Raw genomic sequence first — 18,318 nt, forward strand, 5'->3', positions numbered from 1 at the left:
TGACAGCGACACCATCAAAATATCGAAGGAATTTGTCTGATGATAAAATCTCATTAATTATCTTTAATGGTTACCTCTCTTCTTCTCCAGAGTACAGGGAAACTGGTGCCGACGCTATATCGCCACTAGTGACAGGAGTTAATTATTGTTTTATTTAATTATTTATTTTTTACTATGATTATGAGACTTATGCCCAGATTTCTTTTTCGCCGCCATATTTGATTGCCAATAATGCCAAGCATTTGTTACATAATCGAATATATTTTGATGTCATTCTTGAGCAGCAGCCAGAGAGTATTCTCGAGTCATTTACGACATGCTAAATAATTATGCTAATAGTCGTGGGAAACCGAAAATTTAAAAATATATATAGGTAGGGTGTTTCCAAAATTCTAGTAATTGAGTTCTAGTTCAATTCTTAGTACTTAGAAGCAATGCTGTTGGTGAGAGACAAGTTTTGACACGTTCATGCATCTATCCTGGCAATACTGTTCAGTCCGATTCAGTTGTTTAGCTAATACAAGCGCATTTTTGTAGCGCTGCTTTCGCAATCATGGAAGATGAGAAAAGCAATTATTTTCTTTTTGTGAAAAGAGGGTGTGAAACTTTCAGAAACTGTTCAATGTCTACGAGGAGTATTCTATTTCCACATTTTTCTTGTCACATCTGTTCCCACACTTGAAGAAACGATTACGAGGTGTTCTATTTGAGAGTTTAACCATTCCATAAATAGGAAGATTGAGAAGTCACCGCAAAAATTTCTTGATGATTGCTTAGAAAAATTAGTTTTCTTTGGAATAACTGTACTCATTTAAAAGAGGACATACCTTCGTGGTAGTAGCACACTCGGCACGTATTCGAGTTCCAGGTTCTAGTCCCGGCGAGGTCAGTGTACATTTTTAATGCTTCCTACTTCAAAAATCCTAATTACTATACAGTGGCACTTGAACAAAAAGGTGATGAATGATGATTCTTCGCCACCAGGATTTGGCGATTGAGTTCCCTAATGCCCAGTAACCCATTAAAAGGAGGTGAATATAAAGTATTTTTCCTCTCCTTCCAGCATGCCTTTGGTGTAACGGTAGCACATTCGGCGTGTATTCGAGAGGTCATTGCACATTTTTCACATCTCCTGCTTCGAGAAAAATGTCTCTACAGTAATACTGATGAAAATTCGCTAAATAAATAATATACCTAAATTCCTAGAACTAGTAACGGGGGATAAAACATCCCTCGTTTCTGAAATGATTTGGATGCTAGAGACATTTAGATGCGAAAAGAAGTAATTGCAGTTATGGCCGATTTAATATTTCTTTGTTCTTCAAAAGCTATAATACTTTGTCATAAGAATCTGGAAACATTATAATTGCACGCTAATTAAGGACTTTAGGACGTATTTCAGGCTTTACTTTATCAATAACTATATGTTTTGAGGCTAATAATAGAGATAAATGCATAGCAAGTTTTCAATATTGCTGTCCTTGAAATTATTTTTGTTCATGGTAGCCATTGCACTGAATGTATTCTAGCACGTCCTTGTTGGCCCATATATTATTAATATTTTGGCTGCTATTTCTGTTCTTTGATTTTAATCTGTTAAATATAGAAGATTTGTAATTGGAGAACGTATTAAAAGAGTTAGAAATTTCATACAGTTCTAATTTCAACCGAATTTTATCGATGGAAAAGCACTATTTAAGTTCATAAATGAGTTAGAGCGTAATGTATGTAACCTAGAGGAGCTGGAAAATAGCTCCTGCTTTCAAATTTGAATTTTGAATAAAATTTTGATTTTTGATTACTCAAGCAGTCCATCGTTTCCACTTTTACTTCTTTTTATATCAAAATCTTCTTCTTTTCTGATGAATATTTAAGTGCAGTAAGAGATAGGTTAACAAATGGATATATTTATCTGGTTTTTCTCTTGACACCAGGAGACAGATTCTGACAACTCACACATTATTTTATCTTTACTTAGCAAAATCGGGTTCAGGTTACTGAGCTGGAATAAAATGCGAACATGGAACTCAAGCCTTGTAAATTGATGTGAATCTTGTGAAGGTATTTGAGAAATAATCTCCTTTTTAAAATTCATTCAGCATCATAAGGAAACGAACTAATACTTTTCCTCTTAAAATCTATAGTCTTTTTCAGTTTTTGGCTTCACTCCTTCACCTCAGATTCTTATATATAGACACACACACACACACATATATATATATACATGTATGAATTCGGAATTAAAATCCTTTAAAAATTACTTGAGCTTATTGTGTGCAAGGTCTGATTTTGGTTTAAAATATTTACCAGTTTTGTGATTTCTCTTAGATAAGAGAAACAAAATCTTTATTTAGTTTTCTACAGAGGGTAGTATTATGGATTATATAGTGGTAAAAATAATATATTTGTTATTTTTTTTAATAGCCAAACGATCTTTTGTTTTTGATTTCCATAACTGAAGTTCTACTCATAACTGCCGACCCGATAATTTCGATGTTTTTGTTGCAAGGAGTGTTAAATTGTTAGTCCTAATAATTCCTCCGGAACTTTGACTGAAAGGCTTGACAAAACTGGCAAATGAACTTTATGTGAAACATAGGCAGCCTCAGCTACAGTGAAAAAGAAATAACTACCTCTGAAAGAAACCAATATTTCTGACAACATAAATAAATCGTTGAACTAATAATTATTATATTACACTTTAAGATCACCAGCCTTTAACTCAATCTATCTGTTACAAAGTAATCATAATGAGCCCTATCGTAACTACCACTTCTGAAAGTTAAGTACTTAACGATCTCTACAGAAAACCAAAATCATCTAGAATCGTTGATGATCGTACTACAGAAGAATATTTATTGTAATTATCATTAGAATACTCGAATAAATACGGTAATTACCAAGTTAATTACCGTATTTATTCGAGTATTTTTCCTATTTTGTTGCTAATTTTATAGTACAAAAAGCGAGAAGGGAAAATTACGAGAATAATTTGATATCGGAAGAAGTAGCTATAGTAAAAATATAAGAAGCTAAAAGTATTCATCGAAATAAACTACCAGTAGCTATCACAATGTTTTTTATTTAGTGGACACCTACATTCCAATGAGGGTACATAATGATATTAACATTATAACATCTAGAAAGGTATCTTCATTTCTACTTCCTTGCATCTTGAATCTCGCCCGTTGTTGTTGTTGTCCACTGGTACTTCCTTGCTTCAAGTTATTCAGTGCTACTGGAAATGCTGTTTGTGTCGTTTGCTACAGCTTGATGGTCGTCGCCATCATTACCATTGTCATCTTATTCTCACTCGGAACCCATGCACCAAAAATTCACGAGCAAGTCAATTAAAACAATCTGAAAGGTTTCAGATTTTAACGGTCACCCAAAAGGGTTTGTTAAGTATTTAAGAATAAGACGAGCATTAAGTATTTAACAAACGCTCGTTTAAAAAAAAAGTTTGAAAACAATTTTTTACACTCTCACTGACTCCGCTGTCTACAAATCTACTGTTACACTCACTTTTCTGTTTATACATCTAAACTAGATATAAAAAGCCCGACCCCGACAGTCTGGTGAAATAATTAATTGTTAAATGATATTTTATTATATGACTGGATGCATTTTGACGATATTTAATTTCACTGTGCCTGAGTCTTGACATCAGTCACTGTGTCTGGTGTCAGGAACAGCGGAATTAATTATGACATGTACCGAGACGTGCCAAAGTAGAACATAATTAACAAAGCAACAACCCTGTGTAAGCATAGACTTTAGTCAAGATTCTATCCATTTCGAGGGACAACAGGTACCCGTCCCTCTTCATAGGAGCACAGAAATATGCTTCTGGTGAAGAGGGCCTGGTACCTGTTGGCCCTCGAAATCGATAGAGACTTGACTAAAATCTACGCCAAACTAGGTTATTGTTTTGCTGATTTTATGACATGTAGTTTATAATGAGAAAAATTTTATCTAATATTCCCAAAACAAAGAAAATGCAGTAATAAAGAGATAAATATCTGAGTAACACTGCTAGGAACACGTTCCTAAGCTCTTCGAAAAATGGCAAAATCCCAAAGGAAATTTGAAGTAAAAGCAAGCATAACGAAAGAAAGGAAAAAGAAACAAAAATAAATGAAACAAATAAAAAATATTATGAACAACAAATGCTTTCCAAACATTTCTTTAACGGCTAAACAACATATTCGACTCAAAGAACTTAGGCGGATGCAACGAAATTGTTACAGCTAAAAATAATTTGTGACAGAGCCACTGAAGCGGATGAAAACTTTACGCCAACAAAATCCACTTTTAAACCAAAGTTAAACTCACCAGAGAAGAATCTGTCCGAAAGAAGTATGTATCGTGTATTTCTCTTTAAATTCAATTTATTAAAAAAGCAGTTTACTGAATTTAGTAGTACCTTAAAAAAATAATAAGAAGAAATGTCAGCTATTCAAGTTTTGAAATATCAACTCCATAGTTAAGTATCACTGCCATTAATTTTATTTTTAGTCTAAAGAGGCTTAAACCCAGAGGGACTATTGTTTTCGTTTTCGGAATTTGCGTTGAATGAGTCTGAATGTCCGTTTCACTTTTCAAACTGTTGCCACCAAATACTATCGCCCTGTACTATATTTGAAGAAATTAAATAATGAAAAATTTGCATAAATGTATGTATGTTTCTCGCATTGTGATAAAACAGCGGTACTTAGAGCCATCAAATTTTGAATGACGTAATCCTACTGCGAATATGGGCATCTGGAAGCCCAAATTTAAAATTTGGAATTTGTTTTATTATCGAATTCATATTTTGTAAAACTTTAACGAATTTTTGATTAACAAACTCAAGCATTTCAAAGCGAGCAATGGCAATGTTGTACAGAAAAAAAAAAAAACATTATTATCTCCAGTGCGTGAGACTGTGTATCGGAAATTCTAAAGATATGCTAAATTTTAAAATTATTTTGCGATATTGCTCTCGAACTGAATTTTATGGTTTAAGTGCGAAGAACGTGATATTTAATAAATAAAGGTAACAGACAAAATGTTAAAAAAAAATCCATTTGGACGTAATTTAAAACGAAACCATTCAGACTTTTTTTTTTTTCTGTTCTATTATTTGAAATCTTTTCATTCTTCCGTCAGAGTTTTGACATTAATTAAGGTGATCGACCGAACAATACTTAAAGGTGTCTTGGCATTCTCAGATTCAATTTTGCTAGCGCACTTGGCAGTCGCAAAGAAAACGAGTTTTGTCTGGCAGACTTGCCAAGTGCCATAGGGCTTCAGATACCTATGAATCTGTAATATAGCAGGCACCAAGTATTTCCTAATAGAAAACACTGAAATTAAACTTGTGGCTGAAAAATGTTTGAGATGTTGAAAGGTGATGATACATTATGCAATAAAAGTACAAAACTTTTCTCTTTCATTTTATGGCAATACAAAGCAAGAATATTACTACTTTGAAAATAAAAAAATAAAAAATGTATAAAGTATCTAGTTTTTCAGTTTAAAAATTTCACTTTAGTCCTCTTTAAAAATGTAAATTCTATATTACAATCGTTTTGTTCAGTAAATTGTATTCACCTATAAATATACGTTTAGCTATTTTGATTCATTAATTAATTATCTTTCAATAACTTAAAATCAGGATTCTATATTTTAGTGATAACACTTTATGTTGCTAAATTTCAACTGCAAATAAGTTACATTTTCTATTTTTATATTAAAAATCCAAGTGAAATTTCGTGGACATTTTAAGACAAAAGTTAGTCAGGGCTGTTCAGTAAGATTTCAGCTACTTAGTGCTTATTACAGTTTCATACATTTTCCAAAGATATAAACTATCTGATATTCATTTCTTCAACTGTCAAGCACGGTTTAGTATATACGTTAAAAATTATTTTGTTGCCGTTGCAAATCTTCGCATATATCCAGATTAATCAATCCTGATTGAAAAGACTGCTCTTAAATATTATTTGGTTTTCTGAATTAGTCATATAAATAGTGTTAAAGTGATCAATGTAGTATGATGGTTCTCTGAAATGGTGTTGGTGAAGGGGGAGGGGAAGAATAATTCGATATTGATTTATTTAAAATAATTCTAATTTAACAGTCCTAAAACATTGAACAAAACTGTGAAAACAATTTTGGAGAATATTAAAAGAGCAGATAAAATGAATTATATTTAAAATGAATAGATACATCAGAGAAAATTGCAGCAATTCATGAAGGCTTTATTTAATTTTAAACGGGAATTAAGACCGAAAAATAGTTTCTTTCCAGCTTTTCTTATTTCCTTGTACGAAGTAAGGAGGTACTGTAATCGCTAAAAAATTTGCGTATTACAATAGTTCAACGGAAATATCAATTTTAACTCTCCCAAATCGATTTGGACGATCCTTTTTTGCATGGCACTTATACGTACAGACAGAATAAAGGATTCTTTTTTCTAAAACGGGTTGTAAAATGAATATAAAATAAATTCAGAAGAATTTTTTTCGTTACGTCTGTACGTACGTGCGTATGTATATACCTCGCATAACTCAGAAATTATTAGCCGTAGAACACTGAAATTTTGTATGTGGGACTGTTTTTGTTGCAATCAGCCATACTAAAAAAACACACACACATATATATATATATTTAAATTTAATTTCAGATTCATTTATAAAGTTTAATTCTTTAAGCTTGCAGATTCAGCCCGTACGTTATTGTATATTTTGACTAATAGCATACCGCTATTTATTTTTATTTTTATTATTGCTGTACATCGGAATTGCATTTACATTTTTTACACCTTAATGTGTCAATTTGTGCGGACGCGTCGGGAAATTGGAACAGAGAATGGAGACTAAAAAAAAATTTTTTTTAGGACAGTTTATTTAATTAATTAAAAAAATTTGTAACGCAAAGTTTCAATTGTCTGTTTCGGCGAAACGCGTAATGGAGTTAGCTTAGTTCGATGTTCACTCAGAAATTTCCCTTGAAAAGCCAGAGTGGACCTCGAATTGAGCTAATTTACCATTTTCCGCTTTTTAATTTTTAATATGTTTTATAACTTGTTCAATCGATTGATTTTTTACTGAGTTTTAATTTTTGCCTTTTATTTGTTCCATCGATTAGTATTTTACTGTGTTTTATAATTTACATTTTATTTCGCATGTAGCCTAATATATCACCTCATTCAATTTAATTAGTTTTTATAACTGTGTTAAAATTTCCGAAATTATTTAACATATAGTTTTTTATTCGAACTTGTAAAAACTACTGAATATGCATATGTTGGATTCTTCTTGGAGCCACAGCTTTTGGTAACTTTTTGGCGAGCTAACTACAATTTCTCTTCTCATTTCCTTAATATTGCAGCACATTGCGCAAGAAAATTTTGACAAAAATTGGTCTTTTCTGTATAGTTCTTACAACTTTGCTTATAATAATAATAATAATAATAATAATAATAATAATATATATGTGTGTGGGGTGCATAGAGAACCCACAGTGATGATGTGCATTATCAAGGAATAAAATTATGTGTGGATTTACCGCTATGTAAGCTGTATAAAATTATGGAGTGCATAGAGCAAATTTGTAATGTAATAAATTTTAAATTAATTGAAATGCCAAAATTAACTGATTATTTAACAGAAAAGCAAAAAAATAATTTTCAGAAGCCTTAGCTAAATAGCGTAGAACACTTTTTTTAAAGACATTTTTTGAGAAAAGGGAGATAGAAGTGGATTCCGAGAGTAGTATATGCTTAAAGCTTCTCTTCTGAGTAGTAGACATTTTGTTCATAATAAAACATGCGAAAGGTTCTGATTCTTCATTTCACTTCGGCACTAAAACCCTCTTGGTTGAAGAAAAACAATCATTTATCATAATAAATCCGTATGATCACTAATTTGGGTACGTACCTGCCTTATTGATCGGCATACATCTCAAACTAAAACATTCTATAAATGTTTACCGCTGATTTTACGCCTGTTGAATATCATATAAGCCTTATTCCAACCTGGCGAATAATTTATTATTATTATTATTATTATTATTATTATTATTATTTTGCTTTTATCGCCATACGAGTGTCAACTCGCACCAGCTTGAAAAATAACTCTCGTAGCAATGTCTAAAACAATTTTTGGTTTAAATAGCAGTAAAATAATACCAAATAACATGGTAACATTTTATGGTCACGTTACGCTTGACGACTATTACAAGCTTAAGCCAACTGCGTTGCGTTGTTGAGTGTTGAGTGTACTGACGAGGAGAAATTTATCAGAATTTTTTTTAAAATAGCATAGGCCATTTAGTGCTCTTTGAATTAAGAATCACTAATTTGTTGTTCCGATAAGCCTTAAAGGTATTTTTCCTTATGTCCCAATCCCATTATGTTTCGGCTACGCGGGACTGGACGTCGAAAGGGACAATTCTCAGAACCCGCACATTTCCAGGAAACCGCATAGCTAGGTTACCATTTTCACTTACTACAAAGACTTGAATGCCAAGCAGTAATCGATAACCGCTCAGTTTTGGATCACGCGATCCTTCAGAAGCAGAACTTTCGTCTGATTGATTGATCTCTACCTGGTACAGAGCTCCAGCCAAGATATTTTCGGTGAGATTTGAAAAAAATCCCGTGTAGCCGCAACATCGTTTCCGTAGCTAGGCGGGACTTCGCTTCCAGCGGGGCTCTTTTTTCTAGGAATTCTCCCCTTTAAACTAGTGCTCCCAGAATCTCGTTTCTCAGAAAAGTCCCGTCTAGCAGGGACTGTCGCTTGAAGAGATAACCTCTTTATATAACTACCATGCTTAATCCTCGTGTGCTTTGCCGTAATCAACTAAACCAAACCTATAAAACATTTTTATAACTAGAAATGGTTTAGGATTAAAAAACCGAACAAAATGCGAGGCAGATGTGGTCCACTAGGAGCAAGACAAATTTTAGCGGAACGACATATCTTTAGTCGCCAGTCTCACGCTATATTGGTAATAGAAAGTGGCGGACGCTTGCTAATCTTTGATGATAACCACGAATTTGATGTTTTTCAGATATCGCAAACAAAAAGCTAAATTTCCTATGAATGGAACTTGTGAAGAAATATGGAGAAGTGGTAATAAAGCAAGATGATATAGTAAAGTATTCCATTGCAATGACAGAACCTGAATAATCAACAGACAGCGAACTATGTAATATGGTTCCAGAAAACTTCGTTAAGAGGTCGTTGAGAACAAAAAATTTCTATTGAGAATTCAGTGGGAATTCTCGACATAGTAACTACTAGACTTTGTAACTGAACAAGAAATTATATCTATCTATAAAATTAAAGAGAAAGTTAGTATGGAAAGGCATTACCACCTGACCCATGGTATATTGCTGGGTCCCCTATATTTTTTTTTGGTTTTACCTCCGTTTTGATCAGTGATGAATGATCTTTCTTTCTAGGTTTGTACCAAAGTGGCTGCATTTTTCTCACCCAGAAATGAAACCTCATTATTCTGCGAGTGTTCATTTACAATTAAATTTGTGAAGATCTTCCTCGTTCCTCATTGTCAACATCGGTGATTCATGCTTTCGCATAAAAAGATTCTATCAGTTTAGATGCTGTTTGGACTAAAAATCAGAGACATTTTTCAAATGGTGCTAAAACTGATTACTGGGAAGGACATATTGTAAGAGATGCTAAGTGGCTAAATTTTTTTAATTTTCTCGCTATCACTTTTTGCAAGAGCAAGTGAGGGGTGCACAGAAAGTTTAATGAACCATATCGTGTTGATTTAATTTAGTAGAAAAGCTTTCTTGATACCAGCCATCATTCCTATCCATTTTAGTAATGTTGTATCAAATTCCAAAACATTTCATCATTTTTATTGATAAGAATTTTTATGTTGAAAATTTGGTGAAATTTTGTTGCAGGAGTTTCTCTTAATAAGATGTGATAAAGAAAGTTAAAAGCAGAATTCTGTTTCGAGATTGTTTTATTTTTATTATGTCGATGATTCAATAATTTTTTTTCGTCAATAATTCAAAAACACAATTTCGCAATCCTTGCGCAACTTTGTAATTGCAGATTCATCACCATAGGTATTTATCGTTATTTTGCCCTTAAATCACGAAACCTGACCTCAGCATCTTCAAACTCTTTTTTAATTTCCGTAACATACTTTTCAATATTATAATGATAAGTCTGATCTTTTTGTAGGTGATTGGATGTATCTGGATTGGATGTATCTAAGTGATTCAAAGTGGTTTGTTGAAAATAGTCTATTAGCATAATACATTTTATTTTGCATAAATTGAATACTAATGATCATTTCAAGAACTGTCTTCTTTTATTTTCTTGCACTTCTAAATTTAAATTTTAATTTCAATGTAAAATCCATAAAAAATGTTAAATCACGGAGCCAAGTTTTATTTTTAAACTTTCATTTTCATCATTTTTCTTTTCGAGAAAAAGTTTTATCTCAGCTAATAAATCACGAAACTACTTCAGAATTTTACTTTAACTTAGCCACTTTATATCGGTATATATTGATAATTATAGCATCCTTCACCATATTGCTGCTGGAAGAGACCAATTTGATGGAACTGTCTCCAATGGCGTTAACAATTTTGAACGCCATGTCCATTACTTCTGTTATATTTAATCTTTTTCTGCTAATACTTGTAAAATTATGCAATGGTAATTCAAAAAATTTTGGGATTTGTTATCAAATTGGCACAGGGTTATAAATCCATTTGTGCCGCCTACCGTTCTATTTTTGGCTCAGTCTGTTGTCACGGAAAATAATTTAAAAAATAGTCATTTCAAATTTGCGAGGAAGCTTTTTAAAGAATTGATTATATCTACGCCTAAATTCTTTCCTTCAATTAAATCATACACAAAAATTCTTCTTTAGATGCATAATCTTAAAAAAAAAAAAAAAAAAAAAAAAAAAAAAAAAGACACCTTACAAATATAGTAAGTAAGCCATTGTGTTCTGTCACTTACATCTGTAGATTCATTATCTATTGAAGTGGCCATACAATAAGAGTGAAACGGATTTGCAGTGAAGCAGTCCTCTGAGCAATGTGGTCTATTCAAGTTTCGGAATAATGTACTGCAATAGGAGCGCCATATAGGTTAGCAGATATTTTCTGCAAAAAGTAGTCCTGTATGCCATTGAAATTATTCATCAGAGGTAGGTCGCGTGGCTGATTTTCTGATAGACATGTTTTACTTTGAAGAAAACTGTCCAACTGTTTAGCAGTCAATAACTGGAACCAATACGCGGCGACTTTTACAATAAATCTACTCCATTATCGAGACATATTGGAAAGCTTTATGAGTTAACATTTGCTTGGATGTTTTTACCCAATCATGCTGTCCAGAACGGAGATTTAGTTATATCATCATCGAGAATATCATCTAGTAGGAGTGACAGATTTTACCTCCGCAAAAGAAGTTCTGTCCCAGTTTTAATGGAGAGCAGCCAATGGGACGGATTCGAGGGTCTCATAGCCTTCTCACCAAATCATGAGAGAACAATCTCAGTTCATACCAGTGTTTTAAGTGTTTATGTGCTGCGTAGACACTGTGTACTTTCAAACATCAAAGACTTCTTTGGGATTCGAGCCCAAGGCCGGCGTTACTTCAGCATCAGCGCCATCACTATAGTGATTAGGGCGGCTCTATGAATATTGATTAGTAAGACGATTTAAATTCTATGGACGATCAATAAAATTAGTTAAGGATGACTTATCAACATTAGCAATATCTATAGAAAGTTATTGGAACTAAATGTATTACTTCTTAATTTAATTGATATAATGCGATATATCTGCAAATAAAAGTTGACGACCAGTAACTATCATAAAGTAATGACATTTCTTCAGCTGCTTATTCATGAAGGCGGTATTGAATTTTAATTTGAATGATTATGTATAGAGATATGAAAATTACTACTTTTATTTTATTATTGTTTGGGAATTTAAGATAGATAACAAATGATGGGGCAAAACAGATTTTTTTTTACCTTTAGATTTTAGAAATGTCTTTATAAAGAAGATATATCTGAAGATATTCGTATATCTTTAGAAAGAAGATATATATGCAGCCCGACATTTTCGTGTCACATGTTTGTCGATTAGAACACTTATGTTATGTAATGTTAAAATCTGTATTCTTAGCTTTTTCATTTTTAAACTTTAATGATAAACGTTTATTGTTAAACTAAAAGAAATAAATTAAATAATATAGTTTAGAGCTTATAAATTCTCGTACTGAAAAAAAAAAAAAAAAAAAAAAAAAAAAAAAAAAAAAAAAAAACCACTAAACAGTGAACCTGCTAAACTCTACAAGTTAAAATTCAAGCAGTTAAAAATTAAAAATTAAACCTTGCGCTGGCAATAAATCTGAGATTTTTTTTTTTTGAAAGTGAAACGATTTTTCTTGTCGTTTCAGATGAAAATAAATCTAGATTAGAGCCTAGAAATAGAAAATAATCTTAAATTTGTATAACAATGAGCATACTATGTCAAGGTGTCAAAGAAGCAATTGTGTTATTGAAGTATTATTGAGGAACGTTTAGTTGCGGTTGAAGGATAAAGACGACCCGAGCTGTTTAATTTTATAAAACGGAAGTTTTCTGCTGATAAGAGTAATAATAGCATCAAAAAGTTCCTAAATAAGCTCCAGCTTCTCTGTTTAAATTAGAAGATTCCAAAACTATCAAAATTATATTTGCTCCATTGTGATTTTAACATCAGGAAAAACTCATGTAAACGTCCATGTAACTCGTAAACTCTGAAACTCTTAATATCCAACTCTTAAACTCGGTAATGGAAGCTGGCCAGAGAAACAAACTGGACAAACTTGCTAAAAACAAGAAAACGCTTTTGTGCGTTTACATGTATAAAGTATTTATTCCCTCCTTTTGTGTTTTATTCGTATTATATCTGCTTTACTATTAGTATCATATCAGCTCTGCACCATGTGTATTTATTGGCATCATATTTACTTTGTACCAGGTGTTTTTACTCGTTCTTCACCTGTACTGCATCTACTCAGCACCATGTCATTTAACATTTAATTAGCTCTATATTTGTTCTGCATCATGTATATACATTAATATCATATTTTCACTGCATTATGTGTTTCAATCGTATGACAGCCTAAGTTCGTGCACTATGAGTTACCTAATCCTAAGTTTTTTTTTTTTTTTTTTTTTTTTACACTTATACTATCATATGCATTATGTGAAACACTAACTGTTTACCCCAAATATTTGTCTGCATTAAATATTTTCATTTGTATTACATCTACTTTACATCATGCGTTCCTATTAGTACAACATACGATCTGTACCATATGAGCCTATAAGCTATTTATCTGTTCTGCATCATGTATATTCATTAGTATCATATCTGTCCCGCATCAAATGATTTTAATCATACTATACCTGCTCAGCGGCATGTGGCTTTTTCATTTTTTTTTATCATATCTGATCTGCATCATACGTGTTCATTAGAATTTAAACTGCACTGCATAATGTATTTTCATGTATCTCTATTAGTATTATATCTGCCCTATGTCACGTTTTTTAATTAGCTCTATATTTGCTCTGCATCATACCTGCTCTGCATAAAGTGTTTCTATGTGTTCGCCTAGGCTCCTGTACTATGAGTTGTCTCAATAAAATATTACTACACACATACTATCATATGTTCTAACACCAACTGTTTACCCTAATATTTATTTGTATCATATGCTCCTATTTGTATTATATCTGCTTTGCATCATGAGTTTCTATTAGTATAACATATGCCCTGTACCATGTGTATCATATTCATGCTTGCATCATGTGTTTCTCATTAGTATTATCTCTGTCCTGCATCATGTGCTTTTAAATAGCATCATCTCTGCCCAAAGTCATGTGTTTTTATCAGTATTATAGTTGCCCTGAATCATGTCTTTTATTTAGCTCTATATTTGCTCTGTATAATGTGTGTATACTATTAACATATTTGCTCTGCATCATGTACTCCTATCATGTGTTAGCCTAGGTTCATGCACTATGAATTGTCTCCCCATAAGTATTATTACTCATATACTACCATCTGTTTCATATGTAAACCAAAAGTTCATCGCTAATAATTATTTGCAACTTATGTTATTATCTGTCTTAAAACTGCCCTGTATCATGTGTTTTAATTAGTATACACGCGTGCTTTATATCTGGCAATGTTACACGCGTGCTTTATATCTGGCATGCACCATGTGTTTTCACTAGTATCACAGCTTTATCTCTGCTCTGCATCCTGTGATCTTACCAGTTTTATTACACGTTTTTATATGTCACATAGTATTACATCTGCCCAGCATTATATGTTCTAACAGCATCACATGAATGCATTATTAGTACTCTACTTAGTAGTCTGTGAGTATGTTCTGTGTATTTTAAGTGTTTTTATGTGTACTGTATGGTCTAAATGTTATTCAATGTTGTTATGTGTATTATGTCTTACATTATTATGCCACCTCCCCCCTTTTTTTTAGATTTCCTGTAACCACTGTAATCCTAAAACTTTCAAATGTCATACACATCACTCGTAATGTAGACTATGTCAACAGTCCTTGTATGGCCATGTAACTTTCTCATTAAGATTCAAATATACTCCCGAGGCAGCCTGATGAGGCTCCAGGGAGTTGTTGCCACTAGATAGTGGAGGACGCGGGGCATATGCCTGTTTACCTATGTTAAACATCAGGCGCCCTCGTCCTCCGTCACCTGTCACCTGTAACAGTATCTGTTGTTGCCAGTTGCGTCAGTGTTTCATTTCTTTTAATGTATAAGTGTTTATTGTTTGCCTATCTCATTAACCACTTAGACCAATATACATATGTGTCCAATGTACCTATACCACCAATGTACCTGTGTATGAAACTTTTTATTAATTGTGTACTGAAGCATATATATGCACACGCCCTTGTTTGGCCACGTCAATACCACATATTCTCCATTAATATATTTCCGATGCAGCCCTCTCAGGAAGTCACCAAGGTTGTGTTGTTCTAAATAGGTGCGGGTACCGGACGACACCCGATTTGTCATATTAAGCCGTCCGGGTGTCCGGGCCCTGCATTCACCTGTCACCTGTAACAGTATCTGTGTAAGAGTTCTGTGTAACAGTATCTGTGTAAGAGTTCTGTGTAACAGTATCACACTCGACGCTTATTCGAGAGGTCCAGGATCGCGTCCCGGCTAGGACACTGTTCATTTTTCAGGTCTCCTGCTTCCCCCCCCCCCCAAAAAAAAATCGTAATGACTCTACAGTGGCGCCTGCACTAAAAGGTGATGGTTGATGATTCTTCACTACCAGGATTTGCCGAATGGGTCCTCTAATCCCCAGCCGCCCTTTGAAAAGAGGTATATAAGGTATTTATTCCCCCTTTACCTAATGACTCTACACACGTAACACATATTAAACTAAAGGACAAAAATATGCTTAAAAATAGACTTTGATCCTGAAAAGTAATAATGCTCTTTCTCAGTAAAGAACATGAAGAAATCTAAAAGAGACTTGAAATCTTATGCCGAAATTATATCTCATACAAATCTGGGAACATTACTCTGGACATTAATACCATTAATTTAATATAAATATTATATCTCATAAAGTGGTTGGATGTAGTTATATTTATATTTTATGTGTACTTATTTATATCCAGAAAACATGAAAATCGAGAGCGAAGAATACTAATTTCATTGCGGTCCATCCAAACAGTAGAATAAACTTCAGCTTTAGCATTAATATAATTCAATCTTACGCTGATATAAAAAGTTCTTTAATAAATCAGATATGATTTTTGCTATAGTGACCGAACTAATTACAAAGTTGCTGAATTGGATGTCATCTTGACTTTAAAATACACAATGATCTGTTTTTGCTTTTAAAAAAAAGTCATTAACCCTTATGGTTTTCTTATTACTAGTTAAATAAATAAGAATTATTAGTTAGAGAGTTCCTAGAAGTATTCATATAATTTTATAGATGAATAAAATGCCGTTAACTGTAAATTAAACTGAATGAATTAATAAAATGATTAAAAAACTAATTTTAAGAGCATGGTTATAAATGGGAAAAAATAAACAGAAAGCAATTAATCAACATTCATTTCTTGAGAGAGGGTTTGAAATAATAATTCCTTCAATTCTAACAAGTACACTTAAAGTATTAGTTAGATTATATAATTGAAAATTTAGTAAAATGAAAATAAAAGAATTAATGACTGGAGTCTCTCTAGATATCGTGGAAAAATTTACTCAATATGGAGGGGGGTGTTGCTTCTTTATCTGTTTATTTAGATGAGCAAGTACATCAAAAGCGAAAATGATGATTTTTTTTTTTTATGAATGGGATCTGCGTTAAAAATATCACATATCACATAAAATCAGATCTTATGTCGACGCATCATCTTTCTTCAATCCATTTAAATGTATGCTGTTTTTTTCTCATTGTGTTCCAAACTGCGTTCATTGTGACGTTCTGTAGAAAACTCCAAATCAAGCAAGAAAATTCTGCAGACTCCTTAGCGATTGCGATAAAACATTGGTTTATTTATTCGTGTCAGGAAGACTTTGAGCAGTTGGTATCTGATGACCCTCCTGGATGAAGCAAATGGAAGATATTTCTGAGAATAATTGGAAGACTAAAGTGAACGGGTGATAAGGTTGCGGATGAAATGTCTGAAGTATGCTACTTTAAATTAGAGAACAGAGTATTTAAGCTGAAGCATTAACATTTTTTCGCTGAAGGTAAGAAAGTACTTTTTGAATTTTGTTAAATTATTTTTCTAGTCTGAAATCATAAAAAGAAATGTAAAATAAGTATATTATGTTTACTATCGAAATAACTGCTAATGTAACAGATTTTTTTAATAAAAATCTTTTTTTTCATGCTATGTATATTATATTAGTTTAAAATTATTATGTTCATTTTAGAAGTAAATGAAACTCATACGTGAGAAATGAATCAACGGAGAATAAGAAATTCATAACTCTTTGTCTGAATAGTAAATTAGCAGAACCATTCTATTGAATCAAGCAGCTATTTATTCGAGAAGCTATGCACTGAAATATTATCTTGGTTAGGCTATTTGAATATGACAAAGCATTCGAGGAATATATATCTAAGGGAAGGGATATCAAATATTTGCTTGAAAGCTGTTTGAAAAGGGTTATATTTATACTTAATCTCTGCAGTTCAACCGTGCCACACAGACAAGAAAGAGGTTAGTGACTGTAATTGACATACCAACGGGCTCGGGTTCGAATGCCGGAGAAGATGTAGGTGTAAAATTGTCTGTCCCTTCATAGGAGCCAATGGTGGTCGCATATAAGGTGCTTCCATAATAAAATGATTACCGCTTCTGGCCTTAGCAGTGGCCAAAGCCTAAAATGGCTAATGCCCGCCAGTGAAAAAAAATGTAATTCAATATCCATTGCCCGCTGTGGCATGCTTGATAAATAAATGATGGTTACAGACAGTCAGTTTGAAGAATATTTTATTTATCACATCTATTCGTTTACAATGCAACAACATAAAATATAACTGTCATATGGTATGGTGGAGTTAGTTGGCTGCTCAAGGTTCTCAAAAATGTATTAGTATAAATATTATATCTCATAAACTGAAAGAACTGTAATACTGAAAGAACAATAATATTAATGCCAATTTTAGAAGTTAGATTTCAAAAAATAATTTTAAAAAACTATGTTCAGCGTTTGCTTACAAATTTATGCACTGTTAAATAAGGACCTATTAAAAGGATTTTGGAATAAGAATTAAGGGGCTCAAAACATTTTTTTATGGAATCAGATCCTGAATGTTTTAAACATTTATAGTTCGAATGCAAATTGGTTATTGGATGAATGGTTATCCTGTATAGTAAGTAATAATATGTTTGCAGATTCTGAATTCAAGGAAGACTAGCTGACTATTTAGAATGTTTGCTATTTTTTCTTCTTGGGTAAATATAAGCTGAACTAAATCTGATCAATGAAACCATTTTACATCCGAAGAAATTATATTTGGACAAGTTATGACGTTTATTTTAAGATCTTTTTGCAATACAGGAACATGGACACAATTAGTTACGGTTACAACTTGCCTTAGGTTAGCTTTAATCTGTCTTTCCTGGCTTCAGGTATACAAATCTCTATTCAGAAGCATACAAAATATTCAGTTAAGAAAAAAAGAAAAGTATGTACCTAACGTCTTTGCTGGATACTTAAATTCAGAATGTCAGCTGTCAGATCACTATCGAA

General features: G+C 32.6%; 1 protein-coding gene across 2 annotated transcripts in view; it reads left to right on the forward strand.

Annotated features, from left to right (window-relative positions):
* The first annotated feature begins 4,340 nt into the window (after positions 1-4,340).
* Positions 4,341-18,318, forward strand: part of LOC118200693 (organic cation transporter protein-like) — an 88,216-nt gene continuing 74,238 nt past the window's right edge. Inside the window, exon 1 of one of the 2 annotated variants that reach the window (XM_085813738.1) lies at positions 4,341-4,359. The gene's annotated coding sequence lies outside the window, so the exon portion shown is untranslated. Of the gene's footprint in view, positions 4,360-16,648; positions 16,807-18,318 lie in introns of those variants that run through there. The other variant, XM_035372651.2, reaches the window with a different exon arrangement.

The sequence above is a fragment of the Stegodyphus dumicola genome, chromosome 1 (genome assembly GCF_044657685.1).
Source record: "Stegodyphus dumicola isolate Sdum_Otavi_A_Nest chromosome 1, ASM4465768v1".
NCBI lineage: Eukaryota > Metazoa > Arthropoda > Arachnida > Araneae > Eresidae > Stegodyphus > Stegodyphus dumicola.